Here is a 16,513-nt window from a genome sequence, read left to right as displayed (position 1 = left end):
CCACTGGGGTGATTGACTCTTAGTTTCTTCCCATGCCCACAAAATTCAAACATAAACCGTTAAATCTCCTGGTTGGAGAGAGACGGGAGGGGACATGGCACTTAGAAGTTCTTGCGCTTAAAACTATGCCCCCTCTGGACCCAGAAAGAGAACACATTGCCTCAGTCTGATGCCCAGGCTGAAGTGCAGTTGCAATATCTTCACTCACTACAGCCTCTGCCTCCCAGGCTCAAGCAATCCTCCTACCTTAGCCTCCTGAGTAGCTGGGACTACAGGTGTGTACTGTGGCACCTGGCCAATTTTTGTATTTTTAGTAGGAAAAGGGTTTCACCATGTTTCCCAGGCTGGTCTCGATCTCCTGGACTCAAGTAATCTTCCTGCCAAGCCTCCCAAAGTGCTGCCATTACAGTCATGAGTCACTGTACCCAGCCTTGAGTAATAACTCCATTTCCCGCATGATGTGGCTGGCTTAGCATCAATTAAACTCTTAACTGTGATGGTCTCAGTTAGTCGACTTTGTTTGTGCAGTGGGCAGAAAAAACCTGCTGGGCAGTTACACCTTCAGTAGGTTTGTTGGACATGACAAGGGCATGCCAACAGCGCTCTATCTGATTTCCAAGTTTTAGACACTTTTTCTCTAAATATTAGAGAAGCATTACAATCAGGTAAGCCACATGCTTTGTTGTTGTTTTTGTTTTTTGTTTTTTTTTAAGATGGAGTCTTGCTCTCTTGCCCAGGCTGGAGTGCAATGGCACGATCTTGGCTCACTGCATTCTCTGCCTCCCAGGTTCAAGTGATTCTCCCACCTCAGCCTCCCAAGTAGCTAGGATTACTGGCACCACCATCATGCCAGGCTAATTTTTTCTATTTTTGTAGAGATGGGGTTTCACCATGTTGGCCAGGCTGGTCTTGAACTCCTAACCCCAGGTGTTCTGCACATGTTGGGCTCCAAAAGTGCTGGGATTACAGGCATGAGTCAAAGCACCCAGCCATAAGCCACATGTTGATTGCACCAGTGCAATCTAGACTGGGCAATAAAGTTGGACTCCTGGCTCATTAAAAAACAATTCTTTTTTTTGTGTGTATGTGTGAGATGGAGTTTCGCTCTTGTTACCCAGACTGGAGTACAATGGCATGATCTCGGCTCACCACAACCTCCGCCTTCTGGGTTCAAGCAATTCTCCTGCCTCAGCCTCCTGAGTACCTGGGACTACAGGCATGCACCACTATACCCAGCTAATTTTTTGTATTTTTAGTAGAGACGGGGTTTCACATTGTTGACCAGGATGGTCTCAATCTCTTGACCTTGTGATCCACCCGCCTCAGCCTCCCAAAGTGCTGGGATTATAGGTGTGAGCCACCACGCCCGGGCCAAAAAACAATTCTTTTAGTTAAAAAAAAAAAAATAGAAAACCACGTGTTAACAAAATATTTTCTTTAAACAGTTTGCCTCCTAAAAGATTTCAGCAGAAGCGTGTATAGTGGGAATGCTTGGTAAGAAAGAATACTTTTTTTTTCTGGCTAGAGAATGGTATTTTAAAGCTTAGATTTTACTAAGTGAGAAAGAAAGCCATTGGAGAGTTTGAGCAGGGCAGTGAGGTAATCTGAGTATGTTTTAAAAGGACCTCTCTGGCTTTGTGTGAAGATGAGACTCTGGGAGCAAGAGGGAAAGCTGCCACATCCGTAGTCCTGGCAGGAAGCTGATAGCACAGCCAGGGCAGGAGTGGAGAAGAGATGAGAACTATTGGAACTTCACCTACTTCACCTTCATTTACTTCAACAGTGGAGACAAATAGATCTGCTGATGTATTTGCTGAAATTAAGCAAAGGTAAGGCAAATGTCTCCACTTTGTTTTGTTGTTGGAGATGTTAAATAATGAAGGCTGGGCCAGGTGTGGTGGCTCAGGCCTGTAATCCTAGCACTTTGGGAGGCCGAGGTGGGTTGTTCACCTGAGGTCAGGAGTTCATAACCAGCCTGGCCATCATGGTGAAACCCCATCTTTAAAAATAATAATAATGAAGGCTGTTTCCTTGGAATGTGTGTATCTCTGAGGCTTGGAGAAAAAGAGGACCAAGATACCAATGGAAGTATAACCAGCAGGCATAGCACAGGCTGGGGGCTAAGAAACTGTCCAGCCATAGGCTACAATCTACATTAGACTTAGCCAACAAACTTCCTAATTTCCTACTTTGCTGCTAACTTGTGGTTGCTGAATAGTCCTTTATTTCATTTGCTGGTTCTCAGTTCTTTTTTTATTTTATTTTATATTTATTTATCTTTTTGAGATGGAGTCTCATCCTGTCACCCAGGCTGGAGTGCAATGGTATGATCTCAGCTCACTACAACCTCCGCCTCCTGGGTTGAAGCGATTCTCCTGCCTCAGCCTCCTGAGTAGCTGGGTGTTAGAGACAAATAAACACTTGTTCCTCGAGAGACAAATAAATACTTGTTCCTCGGTGCTGAAAAGAAGAACTAGTGCTCCAACAAAGAATTTTCTCAGCAAGGCAATTTACTTCTATAGAAGGGTGCATCTCAAGGATGGAGCAATGATGAGAGCACACCTGAACAGGAGGGGAAAAGGGGTTCTCATCCCTAAGGCAGGTAGCCCCTACTGCTGTGTATTCCCCTATTGGCTAGAGTTGGACCACACAGTCTAAGCTAATTCCAATTGCCTATTTTAAAGGCAGCAGGGATATGAGCAGGTATAGAGTGGCGAAGAGAGCAGTTTGGCAGGAAAGACAGTTACAGAACAGGTAACTAAAGGTGACTCAGGTCAGAGAAGGTGACCAGGATGAGTCAGGATGGAGCAGGTGACCAGGGCTGACTCAGGTCACAGCAGGTGACCAGGGGAACAGATGTGAACTACTGATTAGAACCGGTGGGAAAGTTGTTTACTGAAACTAGAGGCAAGGGGGCAAAGAGAATCAGGAAGTTAAACTTTAAAATGGAGAACAAAGAATAAGAGAGCGGAACATACTGACATACTGATTCTTTCCAGATAAACTTGGAGCTCACTATATTTTACACTGGGATTACAGGCATGTGCCACCATGCCTGGCTACTTTTTTGTATCTTTAGTACAGACAGGGTTTCACCATGTTGGCCAGGCTTGTCTTGAATTCCTGACCTCCCAATCCACCTGGCTTGGCCTCTCAAACTGCAGGGATTACAGGTGAGTCACCACACCTGGTGGGTTCTCAGTTCTCATAAGACCTTTTCATCCTCACTCTCCACATCGCCTATCCAGGCAATAATCATGTAACAGACAAGTCTCAGTAGTCACACACTTGTGTAATTGTAATCCTCTCCCACATAAACTAGGACTGACCTATAAAAGGATATCGTCTATACAAAGAGAGACCTATATAAGGATAATGACAGAATGACTGATGTAAGAATACAAGGAATGCATCTTTAAAGACTAAGTCAGAAAAGATACTTTGGCTTCTGGCTTGCTGTTTCCTGGATCACTTGCTCTGGGGGTACCAGAAGACATGCCTGTGATGTACGTAGGCAGCCTTATGATGAGTTCTATGTGCACATGGTAAGGAGCTGAAGCCTTCTCCAAGTAGCCAGCATCAACTCACCAAGCCATGAGTGAGCCTCCCTGGAGGCAGATTCTTCAGCCCCAGTCAAGCCTTCAGATGACTGTACCCCAGCCAAATCTAGACCGTCATATCACAAGAGATCCTGAGCCTGTAGCACCCACCTAAGCCACTCCCAAATTTCTGATTCACAGAAACTGTGAGAGATAACAAATGTTTATCGTTGTTGCATGTTGCAGCAACAGATAATCAATACACCACTTATTCCCTCTGCTACCTCTGCTTTCCTCAGAGTCAAGGTAGAGGGGAAAGAATTAGAGAAGATAGAACTAAGAACTTACTTAATCAGTGCCATTATAATCCTGTTGGTGGTGTAGCCCAAATACTGGCTCTCTCACTAAGATGCAGGTTACAAGTACTTTGAGAAGTTCTTTTTCTTTTCTTTCTTTTTTTTTTTGAGACAGTCTTGATCTATCAACCAGGCTGGAGTGCAGTGGCATGATCCTGGCTCACTGCAACCTCCTCCTCCTGGGTCCAAGCAATTCTCATGCCTCAGCCTCCCAAGTCACTGGGACTACAGGCGCATGCCACCACATCCAGCTAATTTTTGTATTTTTTTTTTTTAGTAAAGACTGGGTTTCACCATGTTGGCCAGGCTGGTCTCGAACTCCTGGCCTCAAATGATCCACTCATCTCCACCTCCCAAAGTGCTGGGATTACAGGCGTGAGCCACCGTGCCCAGCCTCTTTGAGAGGTTCTTGCTTGACATCTGACATGGGCAATGCACTGTCTAGCTGTACCCTTGTAATGCCTTTCCCCAAACCCTTGCAACTGCCTCTGATGGTGTGACTCACAGTCTCCTATTTCTGAGGTCCTCGCACCCTAGCAGGCTCCCCTCTGGGATAGTCTACATATAAGATTACCAAAATCAAGACATCATTCCCCATCCAATTAACTAACAGGAAACACATGTAAGCTTGCAGTAAAAGGTGGTGGATATATAGGCTGCCAGCCCCTCTATTACCTTCTGTCTTTCAGAGGAAAAGGAGGCACCAATTTCTAGGCTCATGGACACTCCTAGATTCCAGAGCACACATACCAAACTTTTCCAAGAACCCTTTCACCATGCTATACTCCAGTTACTTCTCCAGGATGGCTCCATGAGTTTTTGCAGTTCATTATACATCCAGCAGGGGAGAGAAATGTGTATTTCTTTTGTTTTTGGAAGCACCTCTAATGTTTCTAAATAATCTTGTTGAAGCCCTCTTCTGGTGTGATGTGGGGAAAGAAATCCCCAGAAGCTGGCTCACACCTGTAATCCCAATATTTTGGGAGGCCAAGGTGGGCGGATCACCTGAGATAAGGAGTTCAAGCCCAGCCTGACCAACGTGGAGAAACCCCATCTCTACTAAAAATTTTCAAAAAAATTAGTCAGGCATAGTGGCACATGCCTGTAATCCCAGCTACTCAGGAGGCTGAGGCAGGAGAATTGCTTAAACCGGGGAGGCAGAGGTTTTAGTGAGCCAAGACCCCGCCATTGCACTCCAGCCTGGGTGACAAGAGCAAAACTCCATCTCAAAAAGAAAAATGTGAATTCACATTCCAACCAGTGCCCAAGAATATAAGAGTATTGGAGAAGTACAATTGTCACAGAAATACAACTGGCCTTCTGAAGGCAAACGAGACTCCAGCTCTAAGTTCTGCTCCTGCAAACTGCCCACAGAGACAGCCCCTGGGGGTTTCTGGTTTTTTGTTTTTCATTTTTTTGAGACAGAGTCTCACTCTGTCACCCAGGCTGGAGTGCAGTGGCATGATCTCAGCTCACAGTAACTTCCACCTCCCAAGTTCAAGTAATTCTCCTGCCTCAGCCTCCCAAGTAACTGGGATTATAGGTGCCCGCCACCATGCCCAGATTTTTGTATTTTTGGCAGAGACAGGGTTTAACCATGTTGGTCAGACTGGTCTTGAACTCCTGACCTCAGGTGATCCACCCATCTCAGCCTCCCAAAGTGCTGGGATTAGAGGCGTGAGCCACTGTGTCCCCCCAGCCATATCCCATCTCCAACTCTTAATTCTGTTCTCTAATTTTAAGGAGCCTTGTGATTACATTGATCCTACCCTCATAAGCCAGGATAATTGCTGTATCTCAAGCCCTTTATCCTTAATAGCATCTGCAAAGTACCTTTGCCATGTAAAGTAACATGGCCGCCAGTCCTAAGGATTAAGATATGGTCATCTGTTGGTGTTGGCGAAGGGGGGGGTATTATTATGCCTACCACAGTTGTTTTCCCAAAATATTTGGTTTAATATTGCCTATATTTGTACTTTACAGAAATAGAAACACTCTGTATCTTTTTACATCTTACTTCTTTTGCTCAGTATTAAGCTTATAAGATGCACCTATGTTACCTGTGGCTATAGTTCATTTTTATTGTATGAATAGACAATTAATAGACATTTGCGTTATTCAAGTTTGGGGACTATTATGAACTCTACTGTTACAAACATTGTCATTCAAGTATAATGGTACACATGTGCACAGATCTCTCCAAGATGTATATGCAAGGCTGAAATTGCTAAGTCCAAATATATGTGTGTCTTCAACTTTACTTGGTAATACAAAATGGTTTTCCAAAATGGTTATTCAGATTTCTACTCCCAGAAATAGTGTATGAAAAGTCTCATTGTTCCACATTCTCACTGAACATGTCATTGTCACTTTTTTTTTTTTGAGATGGAGATTCACTCTTATCACCCAGGCTGGAGTGCAATGGCGCCATCGTGGCTCACTGAAACCTCTGCCTCCAACGTTCAAAAGATTCTCCTGCCCCAGCCTCCCGAGTAGCTGGTATTACAGCATGTACCACCATGTCCGGCTAATTTTTGTATTTTTAGGAGAGATAGAGTTTCACCATATTGGCCAGGCTGGTCTCAACTCCTGACCTCAGGTGATCCGCCCGCCTGAGACTCCCAAAGTGCTGAAATTACAGGCATGAGCCACTTCGCCTGGCCCAGATTTTTAAGTTTTGTCAATCTAGTAGGTACACAATGATGTCTTCTTGTGATTTAAATTTGCATTTTCCTGATTAGTAGTAAGTCTGTGTTTTCATATGTTTATTGGTCAGTTGCATTTCTTCTTTGTGAAGGGACTGTTCAAATATTTAGCCCATTTTTTATCTGGTTTGTCTTTTCCTTATCCCTATTTAATTTGTAAAAAGCCATTAAATCATCTAGATATAATTCCTTTGTCAGTTATATGTCTTCAAATATTTTCTGTAATTTTGTGTCCCTTTTTTTCTGTCTTTATAATGTGATTGATAAACAGAAATTGTTCATTTAAATGTAGCTTGTCAATTTTATTATTTATGGTTAGTGTTTCTTTATAAGAGCATTTTCCCAATGGAGTCATGAAGATTTACTTCTTAAAATCTATTTATTTTTCTTTTTAATTTTGATATCGAGAAGCTGTCCTCTTCCTCTTCCTCCTCCTCCCCCTCCTCCTTCTTCTTCTTCTTTCCTTCTTCTTTTTAACAGGGTCTCACTCTGTCGCTCAGGCTGGAGTGCAGTGGTGTGATCTCAGCTCACTGCAACCTCTGCCTCCTGGGTTCAAATAAGTCTTGTGTCTCAGCCACCCGAATGTTGGGATTACAGGAGCATGCCACCACACCTGGCTGATTTTTGTACTTTTTATAGAAATGGTGTTTTGTCATGTTGCCCCCCGCCTTGGCCTTCCAAAGTGCTGGGATTATAGACATAAACCACCATGCCTGGCCAAGATTTGCTCTTATGTTGCCTTCTAAAAGCTTTCCACTTTTGTCTGTCCTATTTGGGTTCATAATCAACTTAGAATTAAATTTCAGTATGTTGCCATATAGGGCCTTTTTATTTAAGAAATAAATATCTAATTGATCCAGCAATGTTTATTAAACAGACCTATTATGCTGGGCAGCTTTGTCATAAACCAAGTGCCCACATGTGCAGGCGTTTGTTTCTGGGTATCCTAGTCAAAGAAAAAACAAGCCGGGCGTGGTGGCTCACGCCTGTAATCCCAGCACTTTGGGAGGCCGATGGGTGGATCACGAGGTCAGGAGCTCAAGACCAGCCTGGCCAACATGGTGAAACCTCATCTCTTTTTAAAAAAAATAAAGAGAAAACAAAAAAGAAGTTTGACCTAAACTTTACAAATTATACAAAAGTTCACTCAGTATGGATCATCACGTAAATTTAAAATGTAAGACTATAAACCTTTTATGAGAAAACATAAGGGAAAAATCTTTGGAACCTAAGACAAAGAGATTTTAGACTAACACCAAAATCACAATAAAAAATAAAAAGATAAATTGTACTGTATTAGTCCATTCTTGCATTGCTATAACGAACTACCTGAGACTGGGTAATTTATAAAGAATAGAGTTTTAATTGGCTCACAGTTCCACAGGCTGTACAGGTAGTATGGCTGGGAAGGCCTCAAGAAACTTTCAATCTTGGTGGAAGTCGAAGGGGAAGTAGGCATAGCTTACATGGTGGGAGCAGGAAAGAGAGAGGAGGGGGAGATGCTACACACATTTAAACAGCCAGATCTCACGACTCACTTACTATCACGAGAAAAACACGGGAGAAGTCTGCCCCTATGATCCAGTCACTTCCTACCAGGCTCCTTCTCCAAAACTGGGGATTATAATTTGGCATGAGATGTGGGTAGGGACACAAATCCAAGCCTCTCATGGAACTTCTCAAAAATAAAAACTTTCACTCTGCAAAAGATTCTGTTAAGATGATGAAAAGACTGAGGATAGACTGGAAGAAAATTTTTGCAATCATGTAATCAACAAAGTACTAACATCATTAACATATAAAGAACTATCAAAAAAAAATTTTTTTTTTTTTGAGACGGAGTTTCGCTCTTGTTACCCAGGCTGGAGTGCAATGGTGCGATCTCGGCTCACCACAACCTCCACCTCCTGGGTTCAGGCAATTCTCCTGCCTCAGCCTCCTGAGTAGCTGGGATTACAGGCACCTGCCACCATGCCCAGCTAACTTTTTGTATTTTTAGTAGAAACAGGGTTTCACCATGTTGACCAGGATGGTCTCGATCTCTTGACCTCGTGATCCACCCGCCTCGGCCTCCCAAAGTGCTGGGTTTACAGGCGTGAGCCACCATGCCCGGCCTAGAACTATCAAAATTTAACAGTAAAAAAGCAAAGACAAAAATCTAAAATGGGCAAAGACATGAACAAATATTTCACTTAAGAGACTGTACAGATAGGCCAGGCATGCTGGCTCACGCCTGTAATCCCAGCACTTTGGGAGGCCGAGGCAGATGGATCACAAAATTAGGAGTTTGAGACCAGCCTGGCCAATATGGTAAAACCTGGTCTCTACTAAAAATACAAAAATTAGCCGGGTATGGTGACACGCACCTGTAATCCTAGCTACTCAAGAGGCTGAGGCAGAGAATTGCTTAAACCTGGGAGGTGGAGGTTGCAGTGAGCCAAGATTGCACCACTGCATTCCAGCCTGGGTGAAAGAGTGAGATTCCGTCTCAAAAAAAAAAAAAAGAGACTATACAGATATCAATCAATACATGAAAAGATGTTCAACATCATTAGTCGTTAGAGAATTACAAACTAAAATCCCAGTAAGAATCACTACTCACCTATCAGAATGGCTAAAATTAAAAAAAATAGTGATAATAACAAATGTTGACAAGGATGCAGTAAAGTTGGATTCATTCATACATTGCGGGTGAGAATACAGAATGATACTACTCTGGAAAAAGTGTGGATTTTTCTTTTAAAACTAAACATACCATTACCATATGACCCAGTAACTGTTATCTGGGCATTTATCCCAGAGAAATAAAAGCTTATGTTCACACTAAATTCTCCACACAACTATTCACAGCAGATTTATTTGGAAGAGTAAAAAACTAAAGGCAAACAGAATGTCCTACAATTGGTGAATGGTTAAATAACTGTGATACTCCCATACCCTGGAATATTATTCAGCAATAAAAAGCAACAAACCATTGATACACACAACTTAGATGAATCTTAATGTTATGCAGAGTGAAGAAAACCAAATCCAAAAGGTAGTATACTTTATTATTCTATTGATATATAACATTCTTTTTTATTTTGTGGTTTTTTTTGAGACAGGCTCTCACTTAGTTGCCCAGGCTGGAGTGTGGTAGCACATGGCTTGTTGCAGCCTGGACCTTCTGGGCTCAAGCAATACTCCCACATCCCCAGTGGCTGGGACCATAGGCACATGTCACAATGCCCAGCTAACTTTTTTTTAACTTTTGTCAAGACAGGGTTTCCCTATGTTGCCCGGGCTAATTTCAAACTCCTAGACTCAAAATATCCTCCACCTCAGCCTCTCAAAGTGCTGACATTACAGGCGTGAGCCACCATGCTCGGCCTATAGAATATTCTTTTTTTTTTTTTTTTTGAGACAGAGTCTCACTTTGTTGCCAGTCTTGCAGTTGCTCCTTTGAAGTAGCATGTACGTTTTCTCTTGCTTAAAGATTTTTTCTTTGTCTTTTGTTCTACAATTTATTTATTATGACTGGGTTATCAGTTTATTGCCTTGTATGCGTTAACCAATTTTGTATCTTATGTAGCAATCTTATTCTAACAGTCCTTCCAAAATGCCTGTAAGCACCCAGTTCCACAAAGTATTATTTTATCCAAGTTTACCTTCTTACTGGTTCTCTCATTAATAAGTTAACTTATCTTTGCCATGTGTTCATTGTATATTTGTATGAGAGTCATGTTTTAACTTTAAAAAATTATACTTTGACAAGTACTTATAAGGTATTGATATGGTTTGGCTGTGTCCCCACCCAAATCTCATCTTGAATTCCCATGTGTCATGGGAGGGACCAGTGGGATGCAATTGAAACATGGGAGCAAATCTTTCTCATGCTGTTCTCGTGATAGTGAATAAGTCTCATGAGATCTGATAGTTTTATAAAGAGGAGTTTCCCTGCACAAGCTCTCACTCTTTGCCTGCTGCCATCCATGTAAGACGTGACTTGCTCCTCCTTGCCTTCTGCCATGATCGTGAGGCCTCCCCAGCCATGTGGAACTGTAAGTCTATTAAACCCTTTTTCCTGTATAAATTACCCAGTCTCGGGTATGTCTTTATCAGCAGCATGAAAACACACCAGTACAGGTATGTACCAAGCATTGAACTAAGTTCTGGGGCTATAAGAATGAAAAAGAGCACAGTTCCCAGTGCTCAAGAATTTATGGTATGACTTTATTACTCCCATTATGCTCCAGCATTTACCTTCTTCTCCAGGATCAACTCTTCCTCATCTAGAAATTGTCCAGAGAATATCCTCAACTACACCAAACTATTTACAATTTTTGCTGACATTGTTCTCTCCTACACATGTGTCTTCCTAAAGGAAATGTTAAAATATCTATTTACAATACATAGGCGGACTAAGCATTTTGAGCATGTTTATTTCTCTTTTCTTTTTTCTTTTTTGAGATGGAGTTTCACTCTTATTACCCAGGCTGAAGTGCAATGGTGTGATCTTGGCTCACCGCAACCTCCGCCTCCTGGGTTCAGGCAATTCTTCTGCCTCAGCCGCCTGAGTAGCTGGGATTACAGGTACGCGCCACCATGCCCAGGTAATTTTTTGTATTTTTAGTAGAGATGGGGTTTCACCATGTTGACCAGGATGGTCTCGATCTCTTGACCTCGTGATCCACCCACCTTGGCCTCCCAAAGTGCTGGGATTACAGGCATGAGCCACCACGCCCAGCACGACCATGTTTATTTTTCAAGTATAATGCATTTCATTTTACAGATAGACAAACTTGGCTGGACATAGTGACTCCACTATAATCCCAGCACTTTGGGAGGCCAGTGGACAGTGGGAGGTTATTGGTGGGAAGGATAGCTTGAGGCCAAAGTTTGAGACCTGCCTGGGCAACATAGTGAAATCCCATCTCTACAAAAATTATATATAGCTATAGACTAACGTGGGAGAATCATTTGAGCCCAGGGGGTCAAGGCTGCGCTGGGCTGTGATCATGCCACTGTACTCCAGCCTGGGTAACAGAGAAAGACCTCATCTAAAAAAATAACAATAAATTTTAAAACTAACTAAATAAATAAATAATTTAAAAAGAGAGACTTCAGATAACTAGCTTATCTTTTCTACCCTGTGAGGACACATCAAAAAGGTGCTCTATGAATCAGAAAGCAAACCCTCACCAGACACTACCTCTGCCAGTGTCTTGATCTTGAACTTCCTAGTCTCCAGAATTGTGAGAAATCAATTTCTATTGTTGTTAAGCTATGTAGTTTATGCTGTTTGTTTAGTGCAGACCAAATGAACTAAGGCAATTTGTTAACATGAATATGTTTTAGTAACTGTATGACCTTTCAGGATAGTAGAGGCATCTGATATTTATGTTCAAGAACTATGGACACAATTACTTCTAAAAAGATTCATTTTTAGAATTTTGTGAATATTTGTGAATATCTTAATTGGCCATGGATATTATGAATATCTTCATTGCCTGTGGTATACTTGTAAGGTCGATAGCCTTGCTGAGAGCCAGATGGACAACACCCACCCCTCTCCACATCTGATAGCAGCATTATCAGTCCGGACACATTACTCAGCATCTGGCTTAATTCGGGCTCCCCTCACCCACTTCTGCATTCTGCTTCCAGATCTATATTCAGCACTAAACTATGCATTTGAACCCATCAGAATTTTTTAAAAATCCCACCAAGCCTTACCCAATGGCAGCTTGCCCCATACGTCCTTAGCCAGCCCACCCCAATAAGTCCCACCTCCCTACCTACAGCAGCTCATCCCGTTTCGGCCCTTTCTCTCTACAACTAATGAAATTGCCTATGCTTTATTTTCCCAGTATCCAATCAATCGCCTCTGACCTCTATAAAACCCCCTGCCCCGAGAAGTTAAGTGCAACTTCTCTGGCCCCATCCAGGACCATAGAACCTTGCCCGGGAGCTGAATAAATTGGATTTTCATTTTCGTATACTAGCCTAAGTTTCCTCATTTCGACTCGGCTATATATCTTACAATAGTCTCTCACTTACAGCCATTATAGACTTAAGTACTTACGAAATATTTAAGCAAGCCCAGGTGTATATATGCTTTACTTCAACAGTGATTCCACTGTTCTCCATTCAGATATTGTACTTTACTCTAAAATATTAACTCAAGTCTTGTTAGCAACAGGTAGTGTCTTTTTCTCACCTGAGAATTACCTGAAGGCATTGCATAAGTCACAGACCAGATACTGGGTTTTTTTGAAGAAACATTAAAAAAAAGGCCAGGCGCAGTGGCTCATGCCTGTAATCCCAGCACGTTGGGAGGTGGAGGCAGGCGGATCACGAGGTCAAGAGATCGAGACCATCCTTGCCATGATGAAACCCCATCTCTACTAAAAATACAAAAATTAGCCAGTTGTGGTGGCATGCGCCTGTAGTCCCAGCTGCTCGTGAGGGTGAGGTGGAAGAATCGCTTGAACCCAGGAGGTGGAGGTTGCAGTGAGCCGAGATTGCGCCACTGCACTCCAGCCTGGCGACAGAGCAAGACTCTGTCTCAAAAAAAAAAAAAAAAAATGCTTCAGAGCCTTATGGGAAAGACTTAACCACTAATAACTGAAGGGATAGATATAATTGTCAATTAAACTAACATTAATGTCATTAACATCATGAGGATTTCCAGGACTATTATAGTCTAGAAGTAGATGACTTATCAAAGTATATTACTAATTTAAGATTAGCAGAACAAGAAGCTGAAAGAAGCAAAATGATAAAAATCAAATTGTGAGGCCAAGTCTGATGGCTCATGTCTATTAACCCAGCATTTTGGGAGGCCAAGGCAGGAAGACTGCGACTGCTTGAGACCAAGAGTTCAAGATCAGCCTCGGCAAAATGAGACTCCCATCTCAACAAAAATAAGGAAATTACTAATAAATTTCAGTGGACTAGGGAATGCAGAATGTTGACTGGCCAGGGATTAAATCATAGGGGTGTGGGAAAAAGTTCTTACACACTGAGTCTGCCTCAGTGGGGCCACAGGATCTGTTGAGTCATGAGTCAGAAGTTCAGGTGGGGTCAGTCTGAAAGGTCTCTCAAAAAACCAATCTTAGGTTCTATAATAGTGATGTTACCTAGAGGAGTAATTGGGAAGTCACAAATCTTGTGACCTCTGGCAGTAAGGGATTACAGAAAGTACACCCACATTTTAACGGAATTGGTAACCATCCAACAGGTTCACCTTGCCTGCTGCCTTGACAAAGCTGATTTGGCAAGACAGGGGAATTGCAATAGAGAAAAAATAATTCACACAGAGCCAGCTGTATGGGAGACAGGAGTTTTATTATTATTACTCAAATCAGTCTCCCCAAGCATTTGGGGATCAGAGTTTTAAAAGATAATTTGGTTGGGGGAGTGGAAGCTGTCCTCTGGCACTGTCAGTTCCTGGGTGGGGGCCACAAGATCAGATGAGCCACTTTATCAGTCTGGGTAGTACCAGCTGATCCATCAAGTGCAGGGGGCTGCAAAATATCTCAAGCATTGATCTTAGGTTTTACAATTGTGATATTATCCCAGGAGCAATTTGGGGAGGCTCTGTAGCCTCCAGCGGCCTGACTCCTAAACCATCATTTCTTATCTTTTGGCTAATTTGTTAGTCCTACAAAGGCATTCTAGTCCCCAGGCAAGAAGGGGATTTGTTTTGGGAAAGGGCTGCCACTGTCTTTGTTTTAAACTATAAAGTACAAACTAAATTCCTCCCAACGTTATTTTGGCCTACGGCCAGGAATGAACAAGGACAGCTTGGAGGTTAGATGGAGTTGGTTGTCTTACAGTCTCAGTTATAATTTCACAACAGCAGTTTCAAACTCAGCCCTCTCTCATAACCCTAACCTTGTGGACTTTCATTAGTTTTGCAAAGGTGGTTTAGTTTGGGGAAGGACTTCATCCTTGCTTTAAGGTTAAACTATGCACTAAATATCTCCGGAAGTCACCTTGGTCTATGCCCAGGAATGGCCAAGGATAGCTTGGAGGTTAGAAGCAAGATGTGTCAACTGTGTCAAATTTCTCTGTCATAATTTTGCAAAAGTGATTTCAATATTACTTTTCATGTTTTATTTTCCTTCTTTTGTTGACACAGGGTCTTGCTATGCTGCCTAGGCGGGTGTGCAGTAGCACAATCACAGCTCACTACAGCCTGGACCTCCAAAGCTCAAGTGATCCTCCCACCTCAGCCCCCCCAAGTAGCTGGGACTACAGGCACATACCATCATGCTTAGCTAATTTTTAGATTTTTTTCATAGAGATGAAATCTCACTATGTTGCCCAGGTTGATTTCAAACTCTTGGGCTCAAGCAATCCTCCCACCTTGGCCTCCCAATATGCTGGGATTACAGGCATGAACCACTATGCCAAGCTTAATGTTTTATTTTCTGGTAAGCATACAATCGAGTCTTTTTTTATTTCTCCTTCCTCTATCCCTGTTTTTCATTTATTAGGCTTTAACTAAACAAAATGCTTAGCTAATTTTGTTATAAAAAAAAGAAAAAGGAAAAATGAAAAAAAAGAAAAAAAACCACCTCTCTTTTAAAATGTATGACTAAGGGACTCTAACATAAATCTCTGAATACTGGGTTAATTATTATTATTATTATTGAAACAGTGTCTTGCTCTGTTGCCCAGGCTAGAGTATAGTGGTGTGATCTCGGCTCACTGCAACCTCCACCCCCCAGGTTCAAGCAATTCTCCTGCCTCAGTCATCCAAGTACCTGGGATCACAGGCACATGCCACCATGCCCAGCTAATTTTTGTATTTTTGAGACAGACAGGATTTCACCATATTGGCCAAGCTGGTCTCAAACTCCTGACCTCAGGTGATCCACCTGCCTCGGCCTCCCAAAGTGCTGGGATTACAGGCATGATCCACTGCACCCAGCTAAATTTGTATTTTTCCTAGATAGCTATTTTGTCCCAGCTGCTCTCTCAAGATTCATAAAAGGAAAAACATTGTATATTTCATATTACGGAAATTTAAGAAGAGATCAAATTCAGAGAATAATCTCCACATGTACTCTTTCAGAATCCAGGAATGCAAATATTTTCCTGTTCTCCATCATCATGAGGGAAAGTACCCTAAACAAAGTCTTACTTTGGAAAACTGAATACAATGAGGAGACATTTACTTATTCATGCATTCATTCATTCATTCATTCAATAATGTAGCAGTTTCTTTACAAGTGCTGCAAACAAAGTCAGTGTTCTGAATTTTATGTCCTATGGCCGTAGTTTTGTTTACTATTCAGCACATGTTTTGCTATGTAAATACAACCCTCTAAATGGAATAGAACATATGCAATATAAAAGTTCATGAAAAGCTGCTACTAAATTAGAATAAACACAGGATTTTGTGTGGAAACCTTACTTAAAGTAGCAAACTGATTAAAAGCAACAATTCCAATGTATATATGAATACTGATAGTAAACAGGATTGTGGATAGTATGTATTACATAAATCAAACCTATATTTAAGTTTTACTGTGACATGCAAAGCCCGATGAACTACATACCTCAACCATACCTCGGCTTTCCGTTGAAACTGCTCTCTGTAACCCTAATGTGACAGGCAAGCAGTCCAAACCCAGGCCATCTTGGCCCCTGTGACTTGTAATAAGTAACTAAGGTCTGTAATTTCCACCCTACCCAGACAATATGTAAACTAAAGCTTATCTTGACTTCTGTGAACCACTTAAGTGACAATCAGAATGTCCAAAGCCCCTCACCCTCACCCTCACCTCCGCCCAGGAGGTGGTTCATGGAATGTCCAAAGTCCACTGGCCCTCAAGCCCCTCGCCCTCACCCCCGCCCAGGAGGTGGTTTATGGGCATAAAAGATTTTGACACCCTCCTTTCAGGGCTGTGGGTTAGAGTGG

At 42.2% G+C, this 16,513-nt stretch overlaps 1 long non-coding RNA gene across 2 annotated transcripts in view; it reads right to left on the bottom strand.

Moving 5' to 3' along the window:
- The window catches only part of LOC144578288 (uncharacterized), a 181,688-nt gene extending 165,440 nt beyond the window's left edge, over window positions 1-16,248 (bottom strand). For both annotated transcript variants that reach the window (XR_013523771.1, XR_013523772.1), the window contains exon 1: window positions 16,152-16,248. This is a non-coding gene — a long non-coding RNA (uncharacterized LOC144578288). The remainder of the gene's footprint in view (window positions 1-16,151) is intronic.
- Between the last annotated feature and the right edge of the window lie 265 nt (window positions 16,249-16,513).

This window comes from Callithrix jacchus, chromosome 11 (assembly GCF_049354715.1).
Source record: "Callithrix jacchus isolate 240 chromosome 11, calJac240_pri, whole genome shotgun sequence".
Classification (NCBI taxonomy): Eukaryota; Metazoa; Chordata; class Mammalia; order Primates; family Cebidae; genus Callithrix; species Callithrix jacchus.
The sequence above is the reverse complement of the archived record's forward strand: the minus strand, read 5'-3'. Positions and strand labels throughout refer to the sequence as shown.